Source organism: Plectrocnemia conspersa, unplaced genomic scaffold, assembly GCF_051122295.1.
Source record: "Plectrocnemia conspersa isolate PC_06_02 unplaced genomic scaffold, ASM5112229v1 ptg000013l, whole genome shotgun sequence".
NCBI classification, from domain to species: domain Eukaryota; kingdom Metazoa; phylum Arthropoda; class Insecta; order Trichoptera; family Polycentropodidae; genus Plectrocnemia; species Plectrocnemia conspersa.
Window position 1 is genome coordinate 14,314,240 of NW_028277177.1, and position 13,740 is coordinate 14,327,979.

The 13,740-nt window shown below is 27.8% G+C and overlaps 1 protein-coding gene across 2 annotated transcripts in view; it reads right to left on the bottom strand.

Annotated features, from left to right (window-relative positions):
• The window catches only part of LOC148227368 (uncharacterized), a 161,335-nt gene extending 148,814 nt beyond the window's left edge, over positions 1-12,521 (bottom strand). The window contains exon 1 of one of the 2 annotated variants that reach the window (XM_088201797.1): positions 12,328-12,521. The gene's annotated coding sequence lies outside the window, so the exon portion shown is untranslated. The remainder of the gene's footprint in view (positions 1-12,327) is intronic. The other variant, XM_088201798.1, reaches the window with a different exon arrangement.
• Between the last annotated feature and the right edge of the window lie 1,219 nt (positions 12,522-13,740).

A 13,740-nucleotide genomic window follows, 5' to 3' on the forward strand; every position in this document is an offset into this window, starting at 1 on the left:
TTTTCTCAGTAATATAAAATAATTTTGAACTGTAATAATAGTTGGAAATAATAAAATATATTTTACTGAAAATCAGACTAATTTTCAGCTATCGTCTCACTACCTACCAATATATGTTGATTTTTTAGCCCCGTTGTAACGCATTGGGCGTATACCTGTCATGTTACAACGGAAAATTTACAATAGATAAATGTTTCATGTGCTATAGACTAAATGTAAAATAAATATATATCCCATGAGGGTGTAAAAATAGTTTTTTAAAAAAAGTTCATGTATATATGACAGAATATTTTTCGAATGATTCTTTATTGTTGTCAGGTACATATATGCATATATGTATCATTTTATTTTTATTTCTTAACATAATAAACTTTACTTCTTGACGTGTATGTGTCATTCAACTTTTTTAAATGTCTGATATAATAACATACCAATATTTATAATATATAAACTTCTTTACTAATCCATTTATTACGTTTTCCTATTTGTACAAGTATGTACTTTTTAATTTAAATTAACTTTAAATTTTGATTTAAGCGATTGCCTTATCATGATTATAGCTATTGAAAAGCAAACCGTCCAGATCTTGACTCAAAAGCGGATCTATCATTATGGAATGTATTAGACCCGTTAAACTATTCGGTCGCGCATTAACGTTCAATCGTTCTTAAGCATTACACTCAATTGCACTCGAATGCATCTGACAAATAGAACCAGTTTAGCGAGGAAATTCGAATATTGGTGTATGTGTAAATATTCAAGCGTTAGGGAGCAAAAGTCCAATCAGGTGCGGAAGGTTGTGTTTCCGGCGAAATATAGTCCGCCAATCGAAATTTACTTCCGGCAGCTATTTGACCGGAATACGGATAAGCGAGCGCTAAATTGCATCTATACATATTCAGGTCTGATAAGGGAGAGTATTTAAGCGCATTTGCATACGAATCGCCCCGTTCGTGATTTAGCCCAAAACGGAAAGTACAATCGCGTTTAAATTGTCACCAATGCAACGGTGCGAAGCGAATGTTCCACGGGCGTTCCACGTTTAATAGCAGACGAATTTAGATAAAAACGTTAGCGCTTCTTCACAACCATTTGTTTTACTCAGATTTAAACCTATCGTAGGGTAATATTTTAAGGCCCCTTATTTTAAATAATAATAAAAATGTATGGGAAAATTATTTTTTATAAATATTTTTTTTAATGTGAAAATATTGGATTAACGATATTGTCTGATAGTCAATCTTAAACAATGCTTATATAATTCCTAATAAGTTTAATCTAAATTTAACTTACTTAAGCTTCTCTTAAAATGAGGGACAAACATTCGGAGAGCAACATTGATATTCGGATATGACTCAATTAATCTAAAGTCTTGAAAAGCCTGTAGAATATTAAGCAAAGTTTACTGTTTTGTATTAGTGTCGAGCTGCAAACTTGAAGCTTTGAATTTTATATTTGGTCCTACACAAATTTAAATCTTTTCTTAATTTAACTGCAAATGCAGCCGATTTTTGATATTTACAATGCTAATTAATTATAAAGACGAAGCCATTTGAGAAACCAGAGTTTTAAAACAAATTGTTTTTTTTTAATAATTCTTTAGGTGTCATGTATATTATGCTTGCTCTATTTCCTTTACTCTTATTTTCTGTTCATAAAAAAATTCAATATTTGTATTTACTATTTTACAGATATTTTACTCGAAATCTGTGAAATAAGTAGCTTAGTTATTAACTATATTTCACGGTATATCGACACATATTTTCTAGTCGATAGATAATGCAATACATGTTTAATGTATTATATTATAGAATCTTATTATTAGACATTTATAATTTTAAAAATAGCAACTCCATGAAATAAATCTGATACATATTACCATCTTGTAACAGAAAAGAATAGCAATTAAGGCATTGTGGACGATCTCCAATAAGTACTAAAAAAGTATCCATTGTTGTCATTTAAGATGAAGCGTGAATAGGAGCTAAATTTTTATTATGATCATTAATACGCCTACTTATTAATTTAGAAATTCCATATGTACTTTAAATCCAGTTTTTATATTAAATTTGACTTTTTTTAGTTGTATATGTGTATATAAAACCCTTTTCTAAAGTTAATATATTTTTATTATATATAAACATATTTTAATCTACTGTGGTAGCGATATAAGGGATGAAAATTTTGTTTTCCAAAAGCAACCACCAGGGGTTTGCACGTGATAACGGAAAAACCAAGCACAATCACGGCTCAGCCACCCTACAGGACAAATGTATAAGTTGGGTTCACCACCGCGGCTTTGCCCTTGACCGGTTGGACCATAATAAACCTCACATATAGCCGAGTCTCTTTTACGAAGAGGCAATTTACCTCTGTGTCGTTCTTAACCTAACATTATAGCATGTTCTTTCTAGAATTACCTTAAAACGGCTATATAGTTAATCAGACATACTTTCAAAATGACCATTTAAGATAAAGGAACGACAGAAATCGTGATTGGCCAAACATATATCAAATTAGCCGTATAAACAATAATATACGTATGAAGTATTGTAACACACACGCTGTTACGCCCTGAAACACCACGTTTATGATCAAGTGGTAGTTGTACAACAAAAATAATTTTATTATAGTGCTTAAATGTTTGGCCATCCATTTTTTTATACTCTATTTGCATTAATACAGTCAGTTCGAGAGCTATCTATTTCATCATTATTCATAATTGAGAAAGAGATGGCATGTTTGGCTTTACGCCCCCCTACTATTAGATTTAAAGCACACGATACGGATATAAGTTCGATATACTTATAATTACTCCGATTGATTGATAAATATAAAAAATATAGTAATGATTTTAATTTCTATAAATTTTTATATTGAACGTATATCCGTATCGCGTGCTTAATAGTGTTAAATAGGGATGGTACCTTTAATTAAACAATTAACAAACTTGGACTGACTTCTAATTACAGAGAGTAAATCGATTGTCTCTATTACATAATTTGGAATTTAATTAAAATATATGTTTATATCAGAATATCTCACATATTGTGTAGTGAAGCAAAAAAATATCACTATTACGCTAGAACGAAGATGGAGCTAAGAAATTAGCAATATCTGTCTTGCCAGCTCAATTTGCGTTTAAAATACCAGGGGGTTTTATTTAAATATATGTATTTTATTTTTAAAATAATTTCTTATGCTTGAACACCTATCTACTATTTATTTTATAATTAAGAAATTTTGAAATAAACATTAATATTAAAATTATGTCAATAAAGAGTGACATATAAAATGATTTGTCACTCACAATGTCTTTTAACTATTTAACTCTAATTCTCATCAATTATAACGCCCGTCAATTGTGAGCATTTGGTTATGAGAAACAGCGCTATTGGGAATTCGAAGATTTCAAATACAAAATACTTTTTTAAAAGGAAAAAGGATGTACTAGGAGATTACACTGAAATATCAACTCTCGTAATTGAGAAAAACGCCCTAAAGAAAAATGGATGTTTATATACCCGAAAATGTGAAATTTTAAAAGATAAACAGAAAATTTTAACCACTGATTATGCGTCTGTATGATCTTTCGGGTTCATATTTTTTGAGCAAACCCTTTTTTTACTGTATGTGAAAATGTCAAAAATACCCTCTTAATATTAAAATAAGGCTTTGAGGTTGCGAGTGTGTTTGTATGTACAAGTCCTCATATAGAGTGGTTCAAAAGCATGTTGTATATAACATTTGGTGTAAATTATTAAAATGTGTGAAAAATATCACACTACAAACTGTAGTTTATGTGTGTGTTTCAATAGATATTCTTTATTAATGTGTTTCGTTTTTTGAAACCCTCTGTATATTACATTGCACAGCCCGGCTGCAATAAATACCGTTAGTGTTAGACGAAAAAAGGTTTTCTCAAGTGCCACACTATTCCTTTTTACGGTGGTGTTACAGATTTATAAAACTTTTTCTTGGGACATTTTTTCAGAAATTTTATACAGTATATGTCATTCGACGTTTTTATTGCTCTGCGTAGTTGTGGTATTTTTTTTTATATAATAATAACTTTCTATCGGACGTTTTTCATTTTAGTACCGTAATGATATATTTTTATTACCGATAAAACTCAAGTTTTGCCATTAAATAATAGTCATATAAGAAATTAATTGTTGATAGAAGTCGATAAAAATGCCTCATTATTGTTTTTATATACTATATATACATACATATATATATATATATATATATATATATATATATATATATATATATATATATATATATATATATATATATATATATATATATATATATATATATATATATATATATATATATATATGTATATACCCCCAAATCTTATGAAAATAAGGACTAAAAAATTAGGAATTTCTACTTTCCTAAATTACCAACTCATTCATCTTCGTTAGGCGATATTTTTTTCTTGAAAAAATATGTTCTCTTCTCAAGGTTCTCCTTTCTCAAATATGTAACCCATTAGGCTGAACACTCAAACAAGAAAATGTTCATGTATAACAATCGCGCAATTAAAATGGGTCTGACATAAAAGAACGCGTGTTGAATGAAAGTCGAGTGTGCCGCCAATAATTTGTGTACATTGTTTGTCTTAAAATGCCGCAAATTTGTAGGCATAGTCTCTAGAGGAGCTTTTGCTCATCAGACTATGCTCGTTTGTCTCAGTTAGTACCGCCCACTAAGAGTTCACAGGGTGGACCTTGTGTGAACTTCTTTAATAAACATTGGTGCTTTATCTAACACACATACATATACATATATGTATATCCTGCGTTTGGATGTGACATATCATTAATTCAAGTAAGCGACATTAAACAAACACATCGATCAACCCCATTGACGTGTTTAAAATATTTTTTAATTAGATAAATCTTCTGCATGCAATATTTTATCTTAGTTAAAATGAAACAAGTTGCATTTATTACTAGAATTTTACCTTTTTAAAAGGTTTTAATAGGCTTATTTTATATGTATTATAAATGTAACAGAAATATAATACTAAAAGCTGACTTATTCTCACATATAGCAATAAAATTACACATCTATTCGAGTATGTATATTTTTTTATGCGAGTGCTAAATGACTCATTGCTTCTCTATAACTAATGATGTTTATGTGGTGGTCTATGATTCACAATATTTTCTTTATATAAAATTTAGTAAATTTAGTAAATGTTTACGTAAAGTTTGTCTTGTTAAGTTTAATGTATACGTGAATCACGTTGAACTCTGGATGTCAGACGTTGAGCTGGATCAAAAAGCAGCTGCTTCGCGTGAAGAGTGAAGCGGCTACTTTATTGACCTTATTTGTTTGTTAATGGTCGGTGGTTCCTATTGATTCAAGTTCGTATGAACTCAGTGAGTCCAAGTTAGATTTCACAATTAAAGTCCTTGATAATGTTTTTGAGAGAGAGTCTTGAGCAGAATTTGCTGGTTTGGGCGCTGTGTATCTGTTTTTATATACATTGCCAGCCTGAGGGAGAATTAGTGCTTGCCCATTTTTTGCTGCCACGATCAATTATGACAATCTGGCAGATGTAATTGAATATTGGTTATTGCGTATGCTCACTTTAACAGGGTTAAATCAGACAGTGAATATTTTAGGCAAGTGTGATATCTGTCAATTTTTTAATGTGTTGTTTTGTTTCTCAAGGTGCTGTTTTTGTTATATGATAATTTAACTTGCAAAATGTCTGGAATGATTATTGTGATGCCTTTAGTTTAATATGTCTATTGTCACGTACGGTCTGCACCGGTCATATTGAAAACCGATGTATGTTAATGCGTGAAAAACTTTTTTCCCTTGCTATTTTTTTCTCTAATTCGGATTTGCCGATGTAAACTGATTTGCAAGTGATCATTTTGGATGAAACATTTATTTTTTTATACGCAATCATGACGACCATCTATCATGTTTTTATTAACTGGTATTCAGCGATTTTCATTCACTGATTCTATGGACCTCTCTACATAGCTTACATGTTCAATCAGAGTCTTACAAAAGTCTACTTTACTTAACTTCCCTGTAACTATATTTCAATTCCACCTATTCACTACCCATAAAATGAATGAAAAAGCGCTGCAAAAACGAAATATCAGAATTTATTAATATTCATGTAGGGTCAATTTTTTAGTTATTAAATATTATTCACTTAGTTATTTTCTAAGATCAATATCTTAGTATAACGGCTAAAACTAAGAAAGAAAGCTAACTGCCAGCAAGCGCGTGGTCTGAATCAGCACTTTTTTATTACAACTGTCCAATAAATTTTTAACGACTTTAATTTTGCTGCTCTCATAAATCGATCTGATACAATCTACATATATGTATAGATAATTTTAAGTAATTTGTTTAGGTATTTTGAGAAACTGGTGAACTTGCGCTGGCAATGGCTTAATATTTTTTGAATCGCGTAAGGAGACAGAGTTTTACAGAAAAATAGTTATTCAACCAGTCAAGTTATTATGTAAGATTACTGATTTTTATGAAATATTTTAGAAAAATATAAAACGTAATAAATAAATAACAGTATTTTAATAAGTAGAGCAGTGGTTTGAGTAAAAGCACCACAAAAAATTTGCACTATAGGGAAATCTCAAGTAATGTAAATGTTACGGAAAAAATAAAAATATATAATGAAAGCTTGTACGTATAATTGTTGTTTTATCATTAGAATAAAAGTAAATAAGAATAACAATAGCACACGAATTATTAATAATAAAAGTATAATGAGTACAGTTTAAAATATTTCTATACAATTATGTAGCAAAAGTGAAATTGATGACTCACTTTTTTTTCAAATAATTGAATTTCTTTGTTAATTTAAATGTTTTTTTTCCTTTTAGGTTGAAAAATGTTTGCAAACACTATTTTTAGACATGGTTCTATTTTTAGAGGCAAACTATTTTTTTAAACTATTTGCATGCTTCAGTGACGTTTATAATCACCCTATAGACTCATTCATAAGGGCTCAATATAAGACTAGATATGTAGTATATTCTCACGAGACGATATTTCGTGCCCCAGTTATTATGTAGTTTGTGCAAACAGCTCAAACAATGGCCGTCGTTCGTTCGTTACGAATGTATGTTATATGGAAAGTTCAATTGTGTTAAGCAATTGTTCACTTCCATGCGTACGTATATTATAAAACACATCCATATGTATTTCCACATGATATAATATGAAAAAATATGCATTTCATAATTTATTTTATTATCAGCAGTCAGTCAGTATTTTTTTTAATCTTCCGTACTTTTAAAAGCATATTTGTATTCCTGTGTGAATTCGTATATCTACTCCGTATTTTTAAAACGAAAAACTCCTTTTAACATTTAATTTCTGCAAAAGTAAGGGTATGTACAACCTTTGTGTTCAAAAAATACATTTTTAAGATAATTGCGAAATGAAACACGCATGGTAATGGAATTTACCACAAACGAAAGTGGATGTGTTTTTCTTATAAGTATAAGAATCGCGATATTTTATTTTATTTATTGTTATAAAGCAATACATTTAGTGTTTATATGCCTAAATAGAATACAGCAAGTAAAAACTACTTGATTTAACCTCTTAATATATATTTCGATAGATAATAGAGATGCTTCAATTTCCTACCGATCCTTTTGATCACGAAACCAATTATTTTCGTTCATAGTACGCCGTTTTTTTTATTATAGAACTAAAGCGCTTTAGCACGGCATTGTAATGAGCTACTTTTTTTAGTTGTCGTTCAGGGGGATAATATATATTATAAAAAATATATACATGGTATATAAACGAACATCAAAATGACATAGATATAAAAATGTCTCGTTAACCCATAAATATTGCGAAAGGGCCGAAGCTTGAGTTAAGCTCTTTAAATGCGATTCTATGAATAAATTAAATGAAAATATGCAACCAAACTAAAAGCCTTTAATACGAGCAGTATAATTTAAAAAATATATATTATAGGGCACTCCTATATTCTTTTTAGCTCAAATTATGTTGTTGTGGATATAATTTACTTAATTGTTGTTTTGCATATTTATAAAATGTATTTACATCAACAAAACGCTTGACTAATTGCAAGCTCGAATTTAATTCGCAGCGAATATGGACTGTGTAATGAATTTTATGGGACAGCGTGAAATTTAAATTTAATTTTTTGGTGCGTAGAAATACCTGACAAAATGAAATTAAAAGTTTATATTGCAAATTCTTTTGCAATGTAGGAAACAAAGGCGCGAACAAATCATAATGAAATCTGGAAGCCGTCCGAATACACTTACGTAAAATAATAGTTAAGCGAACAATTTTCAAGAAATATATTTTTTCATTAATGCATTAGAATTGTCAGCTCTCTTTGTGGAAAAAGAAACATGAATAAAATATGAATTAATCTTGAGAGATTTACGATAGAACGTAAAAATCGTAGGAATAAAAAATACCAACCAGAATCACAATAAAAAAATACACCTAGTACAAACAAATACATTTAATTCACTGTTATTTTGATTAATAGTATTTTTTACGCATAATAAAATACAAATAATTTTATGCTTACTTCTTATTATTAAAAAAATAGAACCACAAATAATTCTGTACATAAATTATCATTATTTGTTATGTAAAATGTTATTGCACGAAAATTATTTTTTACAGAAAGATAAGAAAATTCCCGTTTCAATTGTGCTATTAGTTTTTTTTTATTTTAAAGTGGTATTTTTTTATATATGGTTATTATTTTATATAATCGCTTTACACTAAGAAAAATTGTAAATACATATTCGATTTTTTTTTAATTGAATATGAAAAACATTTTGAGTTCTAGTTTGAATTTAACTTCATAAATACTATTTTAAAAATCAGAAAAAATCAATATATTTTTACAAAAAATATTTTACATTTTTAAAAAACGATAATTTATAATAATATTGTGCTGTGCTATAACTTGTTTTGTGCTAATATATGTATTTTTTATTTGATTTTGTATATCTTATAGATTGATTTAGCTATTATTATGCAATATTTTGCTGACATTGAGTTTTTGGCCATAAATATAAAATACTATGATTTAAACTATTTAATAATTTAGTCATCTTCATAGGGTTCTGCAAACTATGATCAGCTGCCTATTTTAATCTGGACATGGAAAGTAAGCATTAAAACGAAACAGCCAAACGTCGATTTGAGGAGTTATGAAATATAACCGTATGGGGTGCTCCCATTGCTTTGCATTTAACTTCGACGTTTATTATTTATTATCTGATCTCAGTATCCCATGCAACGCTTTTTGCAATATTTTGTTATCATTTGTAGCCCGTAGATTTATCTTGTCCTTTTTAAATAAAAATTATAAAAAAGTGGACTTGAAATGTTCCATTTTAAACCAGAGTGGAGTAAATTTTTTTTTTAGAATTACATGACAAAGCAATATGTTGATTGTGGGTTGATAATATGTCTGTAAAGAAATAATAAAATAAACGTCGTAATGCCTAGACTAAGTTCTTAATACGATATTTATAACTTACAGAAATGCAACGATGAGAACGCAAGTGATATATTTAAAAATAAATCATGTTTTTTTTTTTCTTTTTTGCTTACTAAAATTTTGCTTTCTGGTCCATTAAGCCTAAAATATTTTAGATCTGGCCCACAAATAAATAGTTTGCTGGCCCTTGATCTATTATATAAACTGTGTAGCCACAAGCAAATCAGTCAGGAATAAATATATAAAACGACGTTAAATAATTATAGCAGTTGATTTTAAATATAAATTTATTAGCGCTATTTTTTTCACCTTTTCACTCTTAAAATCCATGAATAAATACTTGTGCTAACTCTTATAGGTACTATATTAATAAATTTATTTATTAATTGTAAATTATCTGTTAATGTTAGCCAAATGCGTCGCAGCAGGCTAAATTTATAATAACTAAGTACATAAGTAGTGAGATTGGACTAAAATAATTATAGCATATACTATAGCATATTGAACTAAAATAATTATAGCATATTGGACTAATAATTAAAAGCAGTTATATTAGACTTTATTAATTTTAAACTAGTATTACAGCTTACAATTAATATATGTATACCTAGTCCGATTTATTTTTCATCACAATATTTATTTTATCAAATTTAAGAAAACCTTATTTATGATTATCGATTAGTATTATAATTATAAAATAATCACTAAATCCTATATCCCAAACATGAAGGAAATTAGAAAACACAAGGGTCCATATGAGATTTGAACCCAAGTTTTTTAGGTTTGTCTATCGTGCTGATTAATATATAAATAGGCATATAAATTAAATTAAATTATGTATGTAGTATTATCTCTAAGCAAAACTATATATTTAAAAATGATTTATTTGGCAAAAATGTTTCGGAAAAAAATCAAACATATCTAATATTCTTCTAATATACTTCAGAGAAACAGCTGCAATAAAAAAATTCGCGACAAGTCTATTTTTAAAGATAATGTATAAAAATATAATACATATTTGTGGAAAATATATATTTTCCACAAATATAATTATACAGCACAATAAAAAGTTGCTTCTTTTAAATCAAATATAATTATAAATGTATGTTAAATTAATTTAAAATAAAAATCGAGGTTCAATATTATAATTTACATAAAAAATATTTACTTTATGCGATTTTAAATTTTCTATCAATTTTATTATATCATGTATATTTTTTTCTATAATTTATTTAACGTGATTTTATTTTAAAGCCATGACGCGAATATTGTAACACGGTATTTTTTTATAGTCAAAACGAGTATAGGCTTCTTTAAAAATAGCCTTGTCGTGAATTTTTTTATTGTAGCTTTTCTCTGAAGTCACAACTCGTTCTATTTGTTTTTTTCTAATAAAACGATTTAGGTCTTTGAGTTGAATACTTGATTTAAAACATACAATCTTATATATATTTTTTATATTATTTAAAGCAACAAAAACGGGCGAAATATGTTTATATTAAAAATATTAACTACTGATTGAAAAATTCAAATTTTTTGTTAGAAAACAAATTATACCATACTTAATTTTAATGTTTACATTTCTTGCCCCCACATTGCATAACATATTTATTTTTCAGCCAATAACTAAGTCTATATATTTTTATTAATTAATTAATCTTCTTTAATCGTATATTTTTTCCGTCAAAGATTGTTTGCATTAAATATGGTCGACCCGGTCTACCGAGAAGATTTCATAGGCAAACATATTTGTCGATCATAAATATTTTAGGGCAAACATAATGCTGCGTGGGTGAAGGAACATAATAATATGAACGTGTGTTTTTTGTGCATAAAACCCGCGTTTATATGAGTTTTTTTCAGGCAAAACACAAAGAAAATCTCAATCATTACCATTCCATATACGCACCCAATTACTATATAATAAATGTTTGGACATCGAAATTGACTTATTTTTAAGTACATATATGTAATTTGTACGATGATCTAAAACTAGTAATTTTATTTATTATAATATCGTACAAAAGATATATAATAATATATTATTATATATCTTTTGTACGATATTATAATATATTATAATAAATAAAATTACTAGTTTTAGATCATCGTACAAATTACTATTTTCAGTACGAAATCCAAATACACACATGGCTAGCAAACCGCCACACCTTAAGTAAAGTATTCTGACCCAACATTAATTCACCTCTCAATAAGTTTTAAGACTCGGGTGCTTAACGTTGAGCTAGTCAATAACTATGGGCATATAGTTGAATAATGTATAATATAATAATATTTAATAAATATACGTTTTTTATGAATACGGAATCGCCTTATATTTAAGCTTACTGCAAGTGCTCTTCGCAAAACAAAAGAGGCAAATGTGGGCTTTTGAATGGCATAGATTAATCCCAGTGAAAAATGACTCGAGTGGCAAAGAATAATCCAGGATTATAAAAAGAGTCTATAGGAAGCTTTCACCCATTGTTTGTCCAAGATTCCTTTTTCACTTAAACAATAAGTGAAAGGGAGAGATTGTAAATGTTGACCTTTGAATACGTTTTCGTAAAATTCGGGGATTTTCTGAGGCGAAATACACTCGAATCGAAATCAACATAATTAAGGGACCCTATACACTCGCATACACTCACAACTGACCATGGTTAACGAAAAGCGTCGTGATACATATAAAAAACACTTTTTAAGGTATTTATTATTTTAAAAATAAAATTATAATTATTTATGTATTTACTAGTGGTTTCAATTTTTTTAAACTTTAATCTAATATGATAGCAAAAAATATAACTTACCAAAAAGTCCTTTTTCAATTGTGTTTTTAACGATATGTAAATATTTGCTGTTTATTGTGATGTTATTTAATAAATGTTATTTATTTATTCAAGTTTCATTGATGATGTTTATGTGTATTTTTTAATTCAGTTTTCGTAGAGCGTCGGAGTCGTGACACAAGTCCAGTCCCGACGCTCGCTTGGCTCTAACTGTTGCTCGGTAGGGGATGAACCCTCCCCTATCCCTGGGTACAAACCCCTCCTCTGGCCCTCTTACTTGAAAGGTTTGCCTTTACCTCAAATACTACGTATATATATATATATATATATATATATATATATATATATATATATATATATATATATATATATATATATATATATATATATATATATATATATATATATATATATATATATATATATATATATATATTATATATATATATATATATATATATATATATATATATTCTGCAGGTCGAGAAAGAAATTAAATTAATAATAATAATTTTATAAATATATATTTTACATGAAAAATATTTTCGCCTATTTTTTATAATTAAAATTATAATAAAATAATATAATTTTTTTAAAATAGTAAAATTTAAAATTCTAGTATAATATTTATTATCTTATAAGCATACATACAAACGCTGTTAAATTAAGTTATATAAAAAATATTCTCGCTTATTTTTAAAAATTAAACTTATAATAAAATAATAATTAAAACTAGTATATTACATATTATCTTATAATCATACATACAAACGTCGTAAAAACAAGTTCACCAAACTTGATATCTTTATCTACACAGTTGAATGACTCTAGGGGGTTTATCCATCTTCAATAGCAAGTTTATCTATCTAACAAAGTTACGTTTCAATTATTCTGCTTTCTTATATTATACATATAGTAGCTAGCCAATTGAAGTAAAATTCTAAAATAGCTCTTTTACGGAAAATGTATTTATATACCGAGTAATTAATACATTTATATATAAAATTAAATTTGCTTTATAAAATACATATATTTTGGCGACGGATAAACGTTCCGGCAATTTTAATCATCGTTGTATAATAAATTTCCAATTTCAGTTACATCATAACCAAAACATTCACTGTTAATATAATTATTTTTAGATTCCCATTTCCATTATCATAACCAATATATGTTTATCCACTATTATTATCTGTATCGAACATTATAACACGATTTTCTATAATTACATTGAATGTCATTGAGTCCAATTAACTAAGGATTCATAACTCTCGAGTGACATTTTGTACCGTGCTTACTAATCCACGGTTTGACCGCTAAACCGCGTTTAATCCACGGATAACAACGTGAAAGCTTTCAATAATGATGTCTCAGTTTTAAATAAGCATATATATGTATATGCACGGTATTACGCTAATAGTTAACGTTATTAAT